General features: G+C 39.9%; 1 protein-coding gene and 1 pseudogene across 2 annotated transcripts in view; one reads left to right on the plus strand and one right to left on the minus strand.

Annotated features, from left to right (window-relative positions):
- The window catches only part of UBE2E1 (ubiquitin conjugating enzyme E2 E1), a 75,446-nt gene that overhangs the window by 47,130 nt on the left and 12,136 nt on the right, over positions 1-16,180 (minus strand). The window lies entirely within an intron of this gene.
- LOC118352081 (cell division cycle-associated protein 3-like) lies at positions 13,057-13,855 on the plus strand (annotated as a pseudogene).

Here is a 16,180-nt window from a genome sequence, read left to right on the forward strand (position 1 = left end):
CAGTGGCTGAGCAACTGCCTTCAGCTCAGGTTGTGATCCCACAGTTCTGAGATGGAGTCCTGCATCAGGCTCCCCACGGGGAGCCTGCTCCTCCCTCTGCCTATGTCTCTGTCTCTCTTTGTGTGTCCCTCATGAATAAATAAAATCTTTTAAAAAATAAGTAATATAAAATAAAATTCAGTGGCTTAAAAAGGATCTATGTCTATCTCTAGGAAGGCAGGTGACTCAGTACAAGGAGGACATCCAAAGACGCTCTGCCAAGGTGGTTCTGCAATTCTCATCATACTGCCTCTACCTCTGGGTTTAAGGTGGTTATCCACACTGCCATAACTTCTCAGCTAGTGGGAAAAGGAAAAGGAAATTCCAGTGTAGGGAGCCTCCTTTTTAAGGAGATGATCTGGAAGTTACATGCATCACTTATCTTCACATCTTTTTAGTCCAAACTCGGTCATGTGGCAACATCTACTGCACAGTCGACTGGGAAACGTCTCCATCTCTAGGGGTTCTTTATTAAAGAGGTTAAAACTAGGAACACCAAGAGACTATACACACACATAGTTATTATAAAAACTTAAAAATATATATAGTTATTGTATTATTCAAAGTATATGTCAAGTACACTAACACAACTAAAATCTCCAGCATATAGACTCAATAATTCATTCTCCTACAAGTAGATATTTCATTATAATTTATGCTTTTTGAAAGTTCTCAGGTAATTTTCAAGCAGCCTAACGTATCTTTTCATGAAATAGCAATTGAGGGGATCCCTGGGTGGCTCAGTGGTTTGGCGCCTGCCTTCGGCCCAAGGCATGATCCTGACGTCCTGGGATCGAGCCCTGCATCAGGCTCCCTGCATGGAGCCTGCTTCTCCCTCTGCCTGTGTCTGTGCCTCTCTCTCTCTCTCTCTCTCTCTCATGAATAAATAAATAAAATCTTAAAAAAAAGAAAGAAAGAAAGAAATAGCAATTGAAATGAAGTTAGAGGATAACTGAAAATAGAAATGGGTAGGTAGGGGTGCCTAGGTAATTCGGTTGAGTGTCTGACTCTTGGTTTCAGCTCCGGTCATGAACTTGGTGTCATGAGATCAAACCCCGTATCAGGCTCTGTGCTTAGCAGGGAGTCGGCTTAAGATTCTCTCCCTCTCTTTCTGCCCCTCCCCTGGCCTTTTTTCTAAAACAAGCTCATAGAGACAGAGAACTGATTGGTAGTTGAAAGGAGCAGGGGTGGAGGAGGTGGAAGGAGAAATGAGTAAACAGGGTCAAGAGGTACAAATCTCCAGTTATAAAACAAATCGTGGAAATGTAATGTACAGCATGGCAGCTATAGTTAATAATACTATACTGCAAATCTAAGCTGCTAAGAGTAAATCTTCAGTTATCATAAGAAAAAAATTCTGTAACTACCACCTACTGTGGTGCTCATTTCATAACAGTTGACCCTTAAACATGAGGGTAAGGGATGCCTACCCCCTACACACACACAATTGAAAATCCATATATAACTTTTCACTCTCCCCAAAAGTTAACTACAATAACTTACTGTTGACCAGGGCCTTACCAATAACAAACAGTTGGTTCACATATTTTATACACTTCTATGTATACACTATATTCTCACAAAGCTAGATAAAATAAAATGTTAAGAAAATTTTAAGAGGGCAGCCCGGGTGGCCCAGGGGTTTAGCGCCGCCTTGGGCCCAGGGAGTGATCCTGGAGACCCAGGATCCAGTCCCATGTAAGGCTCCCTGCATGGAGCCTGCTTCTCCCTCTGCCTGTGTTCCTGCCCCCTCTGTCTGTCTCTGTGTCTCTCATGAATAAATCAATAAAATATTTTTTAAAAGGAAGAAAATTATAAGAGAAAATACACTTACAGTACTGTTTAAAAAAAAAATCCACGTTTCAGCGGACCCACACATTTCAAATCTGTGTTGTTCAAGGGTCAACTGCACGAATACTGTTGTATACCTGAAACCAATATAATGAACCAATTATACCTCAGTTTAAAAAAAAAAAAAAAAAAAAAAGAGGGGTTCTAAAGGGCCAGGAAGTACTTTTAAAGAATCATTTGGATATGACTTTTTCCAAAGAGATTTTCTTGACAAAAATATCTTTTAAATTATTCTGGAACCAAAATTCCACAAGATGAGGAAGAAGGAAAACATATAGCATGTTCATATGCTAACTGTCAGGGCTTCTCTACAAAAATTCTGAAATAAGGGCAAACTCTAGGACTCCCTTTCTTAGGGACCCAGAACCAGCAGAGCCCATCAATCCATGCCAATGGTCACAAACTCTCCGGAGAGACCTGTCTTCTGAGGTTTCTTATCTGTACAAAGTACCAAATTAAGCCTGTAGGGAGAAATACACATGACCCCACTTCTAACCTCAAGAAATATGTAATCTCTGTTCTAGACCTCTTCCCTTTCTTCAGTTCTTTTTCCTTCACCTTCTCTCATTTGCTCAATTTAGATCTTCCAAAGGTCTCTAGTCTTTCCCTTCTGTTCCCTCACTCTGTAAAAACCCTCCCATTTTACTTCTTTTCCACATTTCACCTCAAAGAAAAAAAGTGTGAGGAAGTGCCTGCTCCTCAAAGCTAGTCCCAACCTCTTTCTAGGGTTTTTCAGAATTGCTGGAGGGTTTTCATTCTCCCACCACCCCACCACCCCAGCCCCCAGGCAAATCTGCTAATCTCTCTTTCCCTCCAACTACTGAAAGTAAGCCTCAATTATAGATGTGCTGGGACAGGGACAGGATTAGAAACTGCTGCAATCACATGACAAAAATTTTAGAAGAAAGGGGATAATAAAAACCACAAATTTATATCTTAGATCACTAATAAGCCCTAATATACAGTTCTTGTTCACTACTTGCTTTGTCATCTTATGTGAAGAGCATCTATGACACTTTTGTATCTCCACACATTCTAATTCAATGCTATGCGCACACACATAAATGCTCAGCTTACAATTTCAGTCAAAATTTTCCAAGTCTTTTTTTCTGATGGGTGCTATTACTCTAACATTTTACTGCAAAATCTATAATGCAGCAAATGCTCCAACATAAGCAAATATCCAAATAATGATCTCATTATTTTATAATCCAGCAAATGCTCCAACATAAGCAAATATCCAAATAATGATCTCATTTTCTTATATCATAAAACTTATCTAAATTTTAAATCATTAGGTATATTGTATTTTCTTAAAAATTAAGCCTGTATTTAAAATCTTAAGGAGGGATCCCTGGGCGGCTCAGAGGTTTAGCACCTGCCTTCGGCCCAGGGCGTGATCCTGGAGTCCCAGGATCAAGTCCCATGTCAGGATCCCTGCAGGGACCCTGCATCTCCCTCTTGCCTTTGTCCCTGCCACCAACCCCCCCCCCGCAATGTCTCTTATGAATAAATAAATAAAATATTTAAAAAATAAAATAAAATAAAATCTTAAGGATACAGGATACCTGGGGGGCTCAGCGGCTGAGCGTCTGCCTTTGGCTCAGAGTGTGATCCTGGGGTCCCGGGATCCAGTCCCACATCAGGCTCCCTGAAGGGACCCTGCTTCTCTCTCTGCCTGTGTCTCTGCCTCTCTCTCTCTGTGTCTCTCAATGAATAAATAAAATTTTTTAAAAATAAAATAAAATCTTAAGGATGGGGCACCTGGGTGACTCAGCTGGTTAAGCAGCTGCCTTCCATTCAGGTCATGATCTCAGGGTCGTGGGATGGAGAGAGCCCCGTGTAGGGCTCCCTGCTCCTTTCCCTCACCCCTGCCCCTCCCTGCTTGTGCACACGTGCACTCTTAAAATAAAATAAAATAAATCTTAAGGATAAATATTACATTTAACATAAAACAGCAGACACTGCTTTGGTTTTTTATCAACAAAATATTAAAAAAGGCTTTGTGGTTTAGTCACACTCAACTTGATTATAATAACTTCTCAGTGACTGATGTTAATATCTAAAGAAATGCCCTGATAACATTTACACAACTACTGTTCTACTAATCAAATACTGTAATTTGTTTCAGTAATCACTCAAATTGTTTAAGTTATCTCCTGGTGTTAGGCACAAGAAATAAAAATAAAACAATCAGATTTTAAAGAACTTAAGTCTGTTGCAGTGACAGACACAAATGACTCTAAATGAATGTGATAAATATTGTAAAGAAGCATGTGCCATGGGACACAGATGACAGTTATGTGGAGTGAATCATTTTATCTGAGTCTTGAAGAATATCAAGGACAGAAACTGGGAGAGGGAATATTCCAGGGAGAAGATTGAATATATTAAGTAATGGGGGGAGAAACAGTAAGATGGGGATATAGTAGACTGTAATGAGGTTGTAAGAAATTTATATATCATAAAAGGAATTTCGGGTACTTCATTCATGGGCAACTGGAGGCCTTAAATTTTCACAAGAGGAATGCCATGATGATCAAACCTATGTTGGAGAACATCTAGAAATAAATTGCCAGCCTGATGAAATAATATCAGTAGCTAGGTTGTTGTAAAATAAGCCTATCTTTTAAAAATTTAAATACAGTTTTGCTGAGTTAAATTTAATAAGCAATAACTTGAAGTGAAGCCTACAATTCACAGAGCTACTACAAGAGGCAGTAGAGTATAATGGTTAGGCATAAAGGCTTTGAAGGCCAGGACCTAAATACCAACTTTACCACAGAAGAGCCAAGTGCCCTTCAGCAAGCTATTTAACCATTTTAAGCTTGTCTTATCTTTACTGTAAAATGAGAATAACAATCATATTCCCATCAGGTCAGAGGCTATCATTATTTAAATTTTATTCTATATTTAAAATCTCCACAGCAGGGGCACCTGAGTGGCTCAGTCAGTTAAGCATCTACCTTCAGCTCAGGCCATGATCCCAGGATCCTGGGATCAAGCCCCAGATCAGGCTCCCTGCTTGGTCGGGAGCCTGCTTCTCCCTTTCCCTCTGCCTCTCCTCCTGCTTGTGCTCTCTCAATTGCTCTCTCACTTTCAAATAAATATATAAAATCTTTAAAAAAATTTTTTTTTTCAGGCAGCCCCAGTGGCTTAGCAGTTTTGTTTTTGTTTTTGTTTTTGGCTTAGCAGTTTAGAGCCACCTTTGGCCCAGGGCATGATCCTAGGGACCTGGGATCAAGTCCCACATCGGGCTCCCTGCATGGAGCCAGCTTCTCCCTCTGCCTGTGTCTCTGCCTCTCTTTCTGTGTCTCTAATAAATAAATAAATCTTTAAAAAAATTTTTTTTCAATTTCCACAGCACAGAATATGAAGTAAAAAGAAGCCAAAATATCACAAACCAAGTTTTCCACTGTTCATTATTTTGTATAAAGTGAATACCCAGAATATTGGGACACATTCATATGACTGTATTATATCATTTTGTATTTGATAATCATATAATTACCAAAATTCATTTCAAAGTCTAAAGCAAACTACTTGAAGTTTTTCTGCATGTTGATTACTTTGTATTATGGGTGTCATTTCCCTTTAAGCAAATATATTATGTTTGCACTGAAATTTTGTTCCCTTAAGAATTTTGAATGACATGTATAATTTTTCTATAATGGATAAGTGGTAAAAATTTTCCTAGGGGCCATTCTCTTAGCTGTTTTTTATTAGTTCAAGGGGAATAAAATCATAAAAAACTGGTCTTTCAGTAAGAAAAATTGCCCTTCATTACGAAATAATTTCTTCTTTATCAATGCATACCTCCTATAATTATTTATTAAGATATGCTGGAATTACATTTCATTTTGTAGGATTAAAAACTAATCAAAAAGGTTTCTTTTTTATTTTTTTAAGATTTTATTTATTCATTCATGAAAGATAGAGAGAGGCAGAAACATAGGCAGAGAGAGAAACAGGTTCTCTGCAGGGAACCCAGTGTGGGACTAGATCCTAGGACTCCAGGTTCACTGCCTGAGCCAAAGGCAGACCGTTGAGCCACCTAGGCATCCCTCAAAAAAGGTTTCAATAACTTAATTTTTTTTTTTTAGTAACTAAAATTTCAGATACATGTCTAAGAATGTTTATATTAGTACTCCAATCTCTTTTATAGCCTTAACACCTCTTTTTGGCCTATATGTCCCCTTTAGTTCAAATATTTCAGCTACTATAACTAAAAATTATGGCAAAACTATTACTCCATAAAAGTATCTACCAAATCAAAGAAGCTGGAAAGCATTCTCTCTGTATAGTCAAATCACACCAATCTGGGGCTTCCCACTGCATAGATAAATCCTTAGATAAATCCTTTTAGTATCACAGGTACCAACCAGGTGGGGAGTAGCGTAAATCTGGCAAGCTGCCTCCCAGACCACTGAGGGTTCGGGTTCCTTCCTCATTGCTTTCTCAAGCTCTCATTTGCTGTTCCTACTCTTAAAGATGTACAAACCCAAACTCTTGATGCTTCCACACAGGCAGACTCAGGCTATCTTCACTTCAAGTGAACAAGTGAGGAAGCCAGGCAAGGATGGCTTTGAATGCTATATACGAATTACAAAGCATTCATACTTTTACCTAATCATTATGTCAAGACAAGATGAGTACTGTTATACTTCCCTTCATAGGTTTAGACACGAATTTTGGGTAGCATGTCTCTAATTTTTAAAAGACTTCTAGATATAATAGACACAGATATCTCAACATAAAAGGTATATTACATCCAGACATAATAGAAATGCTACATAAGAAAATATCAGTAAATCTGTTCATATAAAAAAAAAAAGATACTCATTACAAAGACTATCTCCAAAAACTCCTTTCTTATGAGTTGGAAATTTTATGAAGAATTTTATTCTTCAAGTATAAAGTTAGTATTGTGGTATACCATTCCTCTACTTAAAGCTCTCCAATAGCTTTCTACCAAAATTAATAAAATCTGACTCCTGCCTATCTCATCTTCTACCACTCTCATCCTCATTCACAATGGCCAGCCACACTGGCCTCCCCATACAGCACCTATTTGCTGTCCTTCTGCCTAAAATGTCCTGCTCTGCCTAGGCCCTTGTCATCATTCAAGGCCATCTTCCTAAAATGGCCTCTAACAATGACTCAACCTGCCCGGTCACTCACTATGCCATTACCCTGTTTTAATGCCTTAGTACTGTTACCCGAAATTACTCTTGTACATTTTTAAGTTGTCCCTCCCTCCATATGAATGTAAGCTCCATAAGGGCAGGGACATTGTTTTTTACTGCTCTATAGGAAATACCAATAAATGTTAGAATGAGCAACTGAATATGCTGAGTAGGAGCTGGTTACAGCTACAAGTCAAAGGGCCATACAATGGAATAGGCCAGGTCAGGCAGAGACCAAAATACTGGCAGTGTGCTCAATGATGTGCACTGCTCAGCCTGGCTCACAGTAAAACAGGCAGAGAACACAGATGAAACAAGTAGGAGACTGCCTCACTCACCCCAGCTGAGTCACTAATAACCCTGCTAGGCCTCAATACACTTGCAAAACTAGTACTCAGATTTAACTAGAACAAAAATCTGTTTTAAGTAGAGACAATTCTCATGATGCAAATGATGTGTGTTCAGTAGGTTATATATTTTAAAAACTCATTTGAGGAACCTAATTGCTACTCTAGTAGCTTGGTAAATACCTGTTAGGCCAATAACAATTCATATAGATAATCTAGATGCACACAATTGTACCTCTTCCCTCAAAAAGTCAAGTGTCTACAAACTATCTTTTATTTTTTTGAATTAAGTGAGCATATCCAGAAGAAACTGAGAAAACTTCACCCAAATGGCTCATCCCATTTTTGTAGAAGGGACAATAATGGGAAGGAATACACCAGGGTGTTAGAAAGTCGAAATGTAAGATTGAACTGATAAAAATTTCAACCAGAAAGGAAAAATGCAAAGTGAGCCTGCAGTAACGTCATTAGATATCCTGAGATTTGACTTAGCCCCTTAAACAAGATAGCATTTTTTTACACACTCCAGGTTAAATGACAACGTGCAAATGTTCCTGCCCTCAAACCATGCACTACAGTAGATAGAGGCTTGCCAGAGATCAGAGAAGCTTCAGAACTGAAGATGACTGCTTTGGAGGGGCTTACTAAAAAGACTGGGAAGGGAGTATCTTTGGAAAGCAGTGAGAGTTGGACTGGAACAAACAACTGTAGAAAGTTTCAGGAATGGCTCTGGAAAAAGATTAATGCAGCAACAGAATGGAGAATGGATCAAAATTCATTTATCAATACACACCATGTAATAATTAGGAACAAAGACACAAGGAAAGTAGCAGTCAGTCCTTTTAGCTACAAAATTTCTACCATAAACATTAATTTGGGTGCCACAATTTTTTTTTTTTTTAAGTAGGCTCCATGCTGAGCATGGAGCCCAACTCGGGGCCTGAACTCACAATCTCAAGATCAAGACCTTAGTTCAGGTTAAAAAAGTTGCATGCTTAATCAACTGAGCCACCCAGACACCCCTGCACTTCAAGATCTTAATAGCTTTTTGCTTTTTTTTCACTATCATGTGTTTTATTTTATTTTGGGAGTAGGGAGGCAGAGAATCTTAAACAGGCTCCACGCCCAGGCAAAGCCCAACATGGAGCTCTATCCCACAACCCTGAGATCATGAACTTGAGCTGACATCAAGAGCCAGACACTCTGGGACGCCTGGGTGGCTCAGTGGTTGGGCACGTCTGCCTTTGGCTCGGGTGTGATCCTGAAGTGCCAGGATCAAGTCCTGCATCAGGCTCCCTGCATGGAGTCTGCTTCTCCCTCTACCTGTGTCTCTGCCTCTATGTTTCTCATGAATAGATAAATAAAATCTTAAAAAAAGAAAAAGAAAAAGAGAGTCAGACACTTAACTAACTGATCCACCCAGACACCCCTCATAATCATGTGTTTTAACGTGCAGTTATGGCAATACAGAATTTCCTCCCAATACATATAAATGTAAAATAGCTATATTTAAAGTAGCAATAGAGGGGATCCCTGGGTGGCTCAGCGGTTTAGCGCCTGCCTTTGGCCCAGGGCGCGATCCTGGAGTCCCGGGATCGAGTCCCACGTCGGGCTCCCGGGATGGAGCCTGCTTCTCCCTCCTCCTGTGTCTCTGCCTCTCTCTCTCTCTTTCTCTATCATAAATAAATAAATCTTTTAAATAAATCTTTTAAATAAATAAATAAATAAATAAATAAATAAATAAATAAATGTAGCAGTAGAAACCCCTGCATCTACACAGACTCTAGCAGTATGGCCAGACAAAACAGAAACCAATTTCAAATTTCAGTTCTAACAAGAATTGTGTCCTCAACATATCATTTATTTTAGGACTGGTCTGAAAAAAAAAAAAAAAGGACTGGTCTGTATCACTTGACAATGTTTACTATGTAATAAACACTTCAGATGTGAAAACGTCTCAGAATACTAAGCTACAAGGAGAATCATCTTCTGAGGAGGCTACCAGTCTAGCTGAAAAATGATGCTATGCATTCTGAGGACTTTCACAGAAGCAATTACTCAGAAAAAGGACCAAGGCCAAAGAAGTATCACATACTATTAAGTAATACATGATACTGTTATCTTTACTGCTAGTCTCTGCTCACACATTACTATAATCACTTAACATATATTTGTTTTGAAATATTTACTTAGATTAGAGGAAAGTTATCCTTCATGTTTATAAAAATATCCTCCTGGGTGCTTGTTATAAAACAAATGTTTTCTTTTAGAGTCTTTGATGTATACCAATACCACATCTCCTTTTCTTTAGGATAAATGTATTCTAGCAGTCTACTAAGAAATAAAATTTTATAAAGCCAATTCCAATAAATTACCTTGAAAAATTGAGATGTAGTCCCATAGAAGAAGAAGGATGATGTATAGTAGAAGAATTTTAAGTTATCTGGGGAGCAAAGTTCCTGTGCACCCAAACACTTGTGACTCCACAAGTTCTCATTTGCTTCCCCCAGGCAATGCCTAACACTTCTGTGATTCCAACTAATCCTCTGAACTTTAGGGATGTCTCCCCATCCTGAAAATGTCTTAATTCTACACTCGATGCTCCCAGAACTTTGTAAGACAGTCTGAGTCACTGCCCTGCCCAAGCAGCCCAATCTGGCTCCCTCCATCTTGCCCATGACCTCCAGCACCAGGATTTGAGCCTGAAGCTTCATGTTATACAAACAAAAAACGATTTCTCTAAGTCATTAATTTTAACGCAGAATTTGTCAGTTATTTGAATAAGAGGTACCATAAATAATTACTGCTCTAAATAAGCATACCAGATGATAACCTCTAATGATTTGAAAATGTGAAAAATATCAATCATAACCCACAGAGCCCACTTCTAAACAAAATTAATGTCAATGAAATATACCATATTTTTTGAGACTAAAAATGTAAAGTACTACATGAGGGCTTTCCTGGTGATGTGGATAAAAAGACACCAGTCTTTGATCACTTAGGATGTTCATGCATCACATCCTCCAAGTCCCCCACACCCAAATTTAAATGGGAATCCAGCATCTGAATTCTTACACACAAGCTATTGTGTACACATACTGCTCTGATGGGAAATACTAAGATAAACATTTGCATCATGCGACATTTTCTTATATGAAACCATTACCCACATTCAACAATGACTCTAGGTATCCTACTGTCCCCTGGCTTACTGTGTGTAATTTACAAGTATGTGTTTTGAGAAGACCGATCTCAGAAAAAAGGGACAATCTTAATTATCATGTTACACAGGACCAAGAGTACTTGGTTAATATGAAACAATGTAATGTGACTGGTAGGGACAAGTGGCTCAGCAGCTGAGCATCTGCCTACAGCTTGGGGCGTGATCCCAGGGTCCTGGGATCAAGTCCCACATCGGGCTCCCTGCAAGGAACCTGCTTCTTCCTCTGCCTATATCTCTGTGTTTTTCTCTCATGAATAAATAAAATCTAAAAAGAAAAAAAAAATGTGACTGATAGATGATTAGAAAAATGATGCTTATATAATGATGCTTTAAGAGCTCCAGGTAAGTTCAACGTAAAGCTTCAACAAAATAAATCTTAAAAGGATGAAAAAATGGAATATGAATAACTTGCACTGTATTAAAAGTAAACACATATACCCACTTATTGTCATGCACTTCTTAGTGTGAAAAGTACAAAAGATCAATGCAAACCAAAGCATGTAAAAAAATTTAAGGATGGCAGCAGCAATTTACTGATTTTCCAATTTATCCACTCCCTAGTATTTTCAAAGTAAGTCCTGCTGAAGGGATTTATCAAGATGTGATATGTGAACCCGGCACTATTTATGTTTGATACCCATACTACAACATTAACCATAAAGATGACAAAGGACTTGAATTTCGTAAAGCAGAAGTTAGCTTTTTTCCAGTGGGGGGGCAGGGGAGAGAGGAAACCTCCCAAAATCCTTTGAGAATCCACTAAAAATGAGAGACACTCCCTCAAGAAAAATAATTATACAATGTTAAAAAAGTTCAGCCTTAAAGTGTAAAAATCTGATAACTAAATCATCTCCTTCTGGATAAACACAAAGAAATTTTCTAATTGGGGGGGGGGGGGGGGCGCCTGGGTGGCCTAGGCCATGATACCAGGGTCCTGGGAACCAGCAAAGCCCTGCATAGTCATCATTATGTAGTCCATAGTTGTCATCATGTAGTCGGACTCCCTGCTCAGCAGGGAGTCTGCTTCTCCCTCTGCTTGTACTCACTCTCTCAAAATCTTTTTCAAAAAATCTAATTGAGAAGGATAGCACAAACATCTTTTCCTTCTTAAAAATTATCCCCTCTTTTGCATCGCCTAATCTACATTAGATCTGTAAAATCCAGTGGTTACTTGCTGGTCTTTCCCTACCTCACAGTGTTATTTCAGCGTTGATGTCCACTCTACCTCAAAACACTTGCTACTTTCTGACATTACTCTCTTGATTTTCCTTCTCTCTATCTCTCAGTCCCCTCTGTAGGCTTCTCCTTCAAACTACACAACCTCTGAACTAGAGGTTCAAGCCTGCATCCTGGGCCCTCATTTCACTATACCTTTCTTCTCTCAATGAGCTTGAGGGAGTCCCCAGAAAAGAGCCTCTATATATGTATGTCTCCCAAATGTATATGTATCTCAAGCTTATGTGCATAACTTGAGTCCAAAATATTCCTCTGAGCTCCACCAGTATCTAACTTCTATTTTCTATTTGACACCTTCTTTTGGATACCTCATTGGTATCTATCTAAAGCCTAACATATACACAAAGAGCTCATTTTCTATGCTGCCCTCTTTCCAAATACATACACACAGAGGTTCTATTCCAGTCTTGCTCCTATCAGTAAAACATGGCCATCACCTACCTAACTGGTAAGACCACAGAAACTTGGGGCCATTCTTGGTCCTTTTTCTCACTTCCCACATCCATTGCATTCCATCAACAGGTATTCTAACCCCATCTCCACTACTGCCATCTTAATCCTATTTGCCATCACCAGTTGCTTGGAATAGAGCAATACCCTCCTTTCTGGTCTCTCTTCTTCCACTCGTGCCTTCCAATCAGCTACCTTCCACACAGTATGGAAGGTAGGAAAAGAGTTTTAAGTCACTACTGAAATAATGTTACTTCCTTGCTTCAAAGCCTTAAATGGCTTCCCTCTGTTCTTAGAATGAAATCCATACTCCACTTTGGTTTACATGATTCTGCATCACATGGTATTCCCCACATTTCAGGGCTTCAGTGTCCGTGCTTCCCTCAGTCTAGGATGTTCTTATACTTTTCACAAGGCTTTCTCATCTTTCAAGTCTTTGCCTAAATGTCTTTAAGCCTTCTCCAAATAACCTCCCTACCCCAATTATTGTCCATCATTGCACTCTTAATTGCTCTCTTACTAGCTACACAACTTGTAGTTACATATTGTTCTACCTGAGTACTGTCTATATTGCCTACTAGAATTCAAGTTTTAGGAGGTTTGAAACTCAGCATGGGGAGTTAAGGCTCAAGCTGCTGTGCTGCCAGAAGAGGAATGGGGGCTCAGCATCCTATCCTCGCTCCAGGCCAGGCCCTGCCCTACCTTACTCCTCCTGGTTGAGATGGGCTCAGCCAAGAGCACACCAGTCACTGCAGCATGGCCTCTGCTACACAACAAGCTTCTGGCGCAAGTGGTGGAACCCCATTTACCTCCTGCCAGCATCCTGCACACTCCCATCCCATAGGAGAGCTCTCCACAGCCAAATGTACCACCAAAGGAGCAGTTGGAAGGTCCTAATCCAATTCAAGACTCAGATCCCCACTCTTCTACCCTTGGCATTGCATGGACACCTATGAAGACCAGTAGTGGAGAGCCTCCAAGCCCACTGGTTAAACAGCTGAGTGAAGTATTTGAGACCAAAGGCCCTAAATTGAATCTTCTCCCAGAGCCTGTTCTGCCCCTAGAGGCAACTTCATTTTCTGAATTGGACATGCCTCCAGGTACACCTAGTTTTCGCTTGACAACCAGATGCCACCCTGGGGCCAAACCAAGCTCCCCTCCAAGCAGGTGTTCTCCAAGGAGCATGCAGGACAGCCCTCAGAAGCCCCTATAACCAGCCAGGGCTTGGACAAGCCCTCAGAAGACCCTGAGACTCCCCAATCTTCAGATTCTAAACACGAAGATGGTAAGTAAATGGCAAGTTATTAAGGAGATCTTCCCTTACCACCCTGACAACTCCCTCAGAACTCTGACACCACTCAGGCTAAGTGGCCTTCTCCCCTGAGTGAAATGTTAGGGAGCTAAAGGAAGCGGCCACTCTGGGAACTGGATGACTTATGAAAACTGGAGGCTGAGTGTGGGAGGAGGGCCAGGACTAGGACAAGGAAAATCAGTACTTCCCAAACTTGGTAGAGAACTAGGCTGTGAGTGGCCCCAGTGGTAGAATCACCAGGGGCCTATGATACTGTGTCCTCTCAACCTCTTCTTTCCCTGGGAGACTAGAAAGGCTTGTTGTCATCAACTCCCCCCTTAACTACCAGCTCAGGGACTGAGTGCTTTCTTGAGCTTTGTGTCTCACGTGTTTCCTGTATATTAAAGAAAGTGTTTTAAAAATAAATAAATAAAAGTTCCCACAAGCCAGAAGCCAGATCTGTTTTAGTCATCTGAGTAGCACAGAGGACTCTCATATTTTAAATCAATATAATCTGATTTACTTATGCTTTTGCCACTCTTGTACATTACTTCCTGAGTATAATACTGACTTTAGTAGTCTAAAACTTTTCTTTAAGATGTGAGAGAAAGAGCATGTGCGCATGCAGTGAGCATGAGAGAAGCAGAGGGAGAGGGACAAGTAGACTCTCTACTAAAATTATGGCTAGGCTCAATCCCAGGACCCTCAGATCATGACCTGAACAGAAGTCAGAGCTTAACCGATTGAGCCACCAGATGCCCCTACGTAAAATTTTCTCTAAGTACAATTCTTCCAAGCTGCTCCGTTGATATTTTAAAATGTGCTTCCATGCCTTTTTCTACGGAATTTATTAGGATCCATCCCACATCAATTTTCCATCTATTAACTAAATAAAAACGCCCAATGTCCTGATATTACACATAATGATCATTTCAATGCTAGTAGACCCTATTAAGACTCTCCATTAGTTATTAATATTTAAAATTTAATACTGACACAAGTCAGTACTAGAATCAAGTCAGATCTGACACCTGTGGCAAATGTGATGTTGAATGCTATTTAAGAGCTTGATAATACAGTCCCTTTATTTTGGCCTGGCCTTGCCCTTTGTCATATTCAGGTTCTTTAGAAAGCAAAAAGAATTCAGTTTTTGACTACTCTGTTAACTGATGTTTAGTGAATATGCTACCCCAGGTAACAAAACCCCGTGACAACTTTTAATTATATTCTGCGTATGAAAACTGTTGGCTTCCTAGGGCTTTTCTGACTGGGCTGAGATATTACCTTGGCCTTCCACAGGTTTATCACCTATGCAGTGCAGCACCCGACTCTACAAAGCAACCTATAATCACTTGCATATAAGTTTCAAGAAAAAAGCCATGAGCATACAGCAATTCCTGGATTACAATTTTCCAGCAAAGAGCACTGATGAGCTTCTTAGCCTATATAGTAGGAAGTTTCCCAGAGGATTAGAGGCATATTCTGACACCAGTTACTAGGTCTTTTGTTTCACTTTACAGCATGGCTGCATAAGAAAGGCTGAATAAGAATGGGCTTATTATGAAACCCTGTTTCACTCCACTGATGATGGGGAATGTGTCAGATGTCTCAGGCGGGTGCCAGCATCTCTAACATAACTGACTATCTGGAATAGCTTTAGAATTTGGGGGAACATCACTAGGAAGTCCAATTTACTTAGCACCCCTAAACCCACGCTCACTTGTTGGCAAACAGTAATTTTATCAAGTCAAAACATGGTAACCAAAGGTACTGGTATTTTCTTTATACATCTTCTCAATCTAGCCCACAGCACTGATCCCGTCTTTTGTATCACACTGCAGTCCAGAGCCCCTCTGTGATTCCGAGAAGGTGAAAATTGCCAAAACGGCTTGAGTGCCAAGTCAGAAAGACTGCCAGCAACAGACAGCTGTAAAATGTGACAGCAATTTCCCCAGCTCTTTCCATTATTTTCTGAAGAGGGTAATGAAGACATTCCATTAAGCCATCAGACTCAAATTAGGTTTTTGTGTCTATGTTTTAATTTAACAAATATGTATTGTGTATCTTCTCTTTCTTGGACAAGGTAGGGATGGCAAAGATGTAATCCCTGCTCTCAAGGAACTTAAAATCTACCCAGAAAGAACAAACCAAGTAACAGTGATGACAGACAAGCACTGCTTCTTTTTGTTCTATACAAGTAGCTGGAGTGTTACTGAAGGACAAAAATGCTTCCAATCCTTTACAAACTGTCACTCTGTCAGAAAGCCCCAGGCTTGCAGCCTTTCTAAATACATACTCTCCACTTATGACCTCAGTTTCACATCCCATCACCCTCTCTAAAATCGTTCTAAAAACATTACGGTATCTCCCTCCCTCAAATATAAATATAAATATAAATATAAATATAAATATAAATATAAATATAATCTCAAACTGTAAATATTGTGGTGCCTGGGTGGCTCAGCTGGTTAAGCATCTGACTTCCCAGGTCATGATCCCAGGGTCCTGGGATCAAGCCCCACATCAGAGCCTGCTTCTCCTCCTCCCTCTGCAG

The sequence above is a fragment of the Canis lupus genome, chromosome 23 (genome assembly GCF_003254725.2).
Source record: "Canis lupus dingo isolate Sandy chromosome 23, ASM325472v2, whole genome shotgun sequence".
NCBI classification, from domain to species: domain Eukaryota; kingdom Metazoa; phylum Chordata; class Mammalia; order Carnivora; family Canidae; genus Canis; species Canis lupus.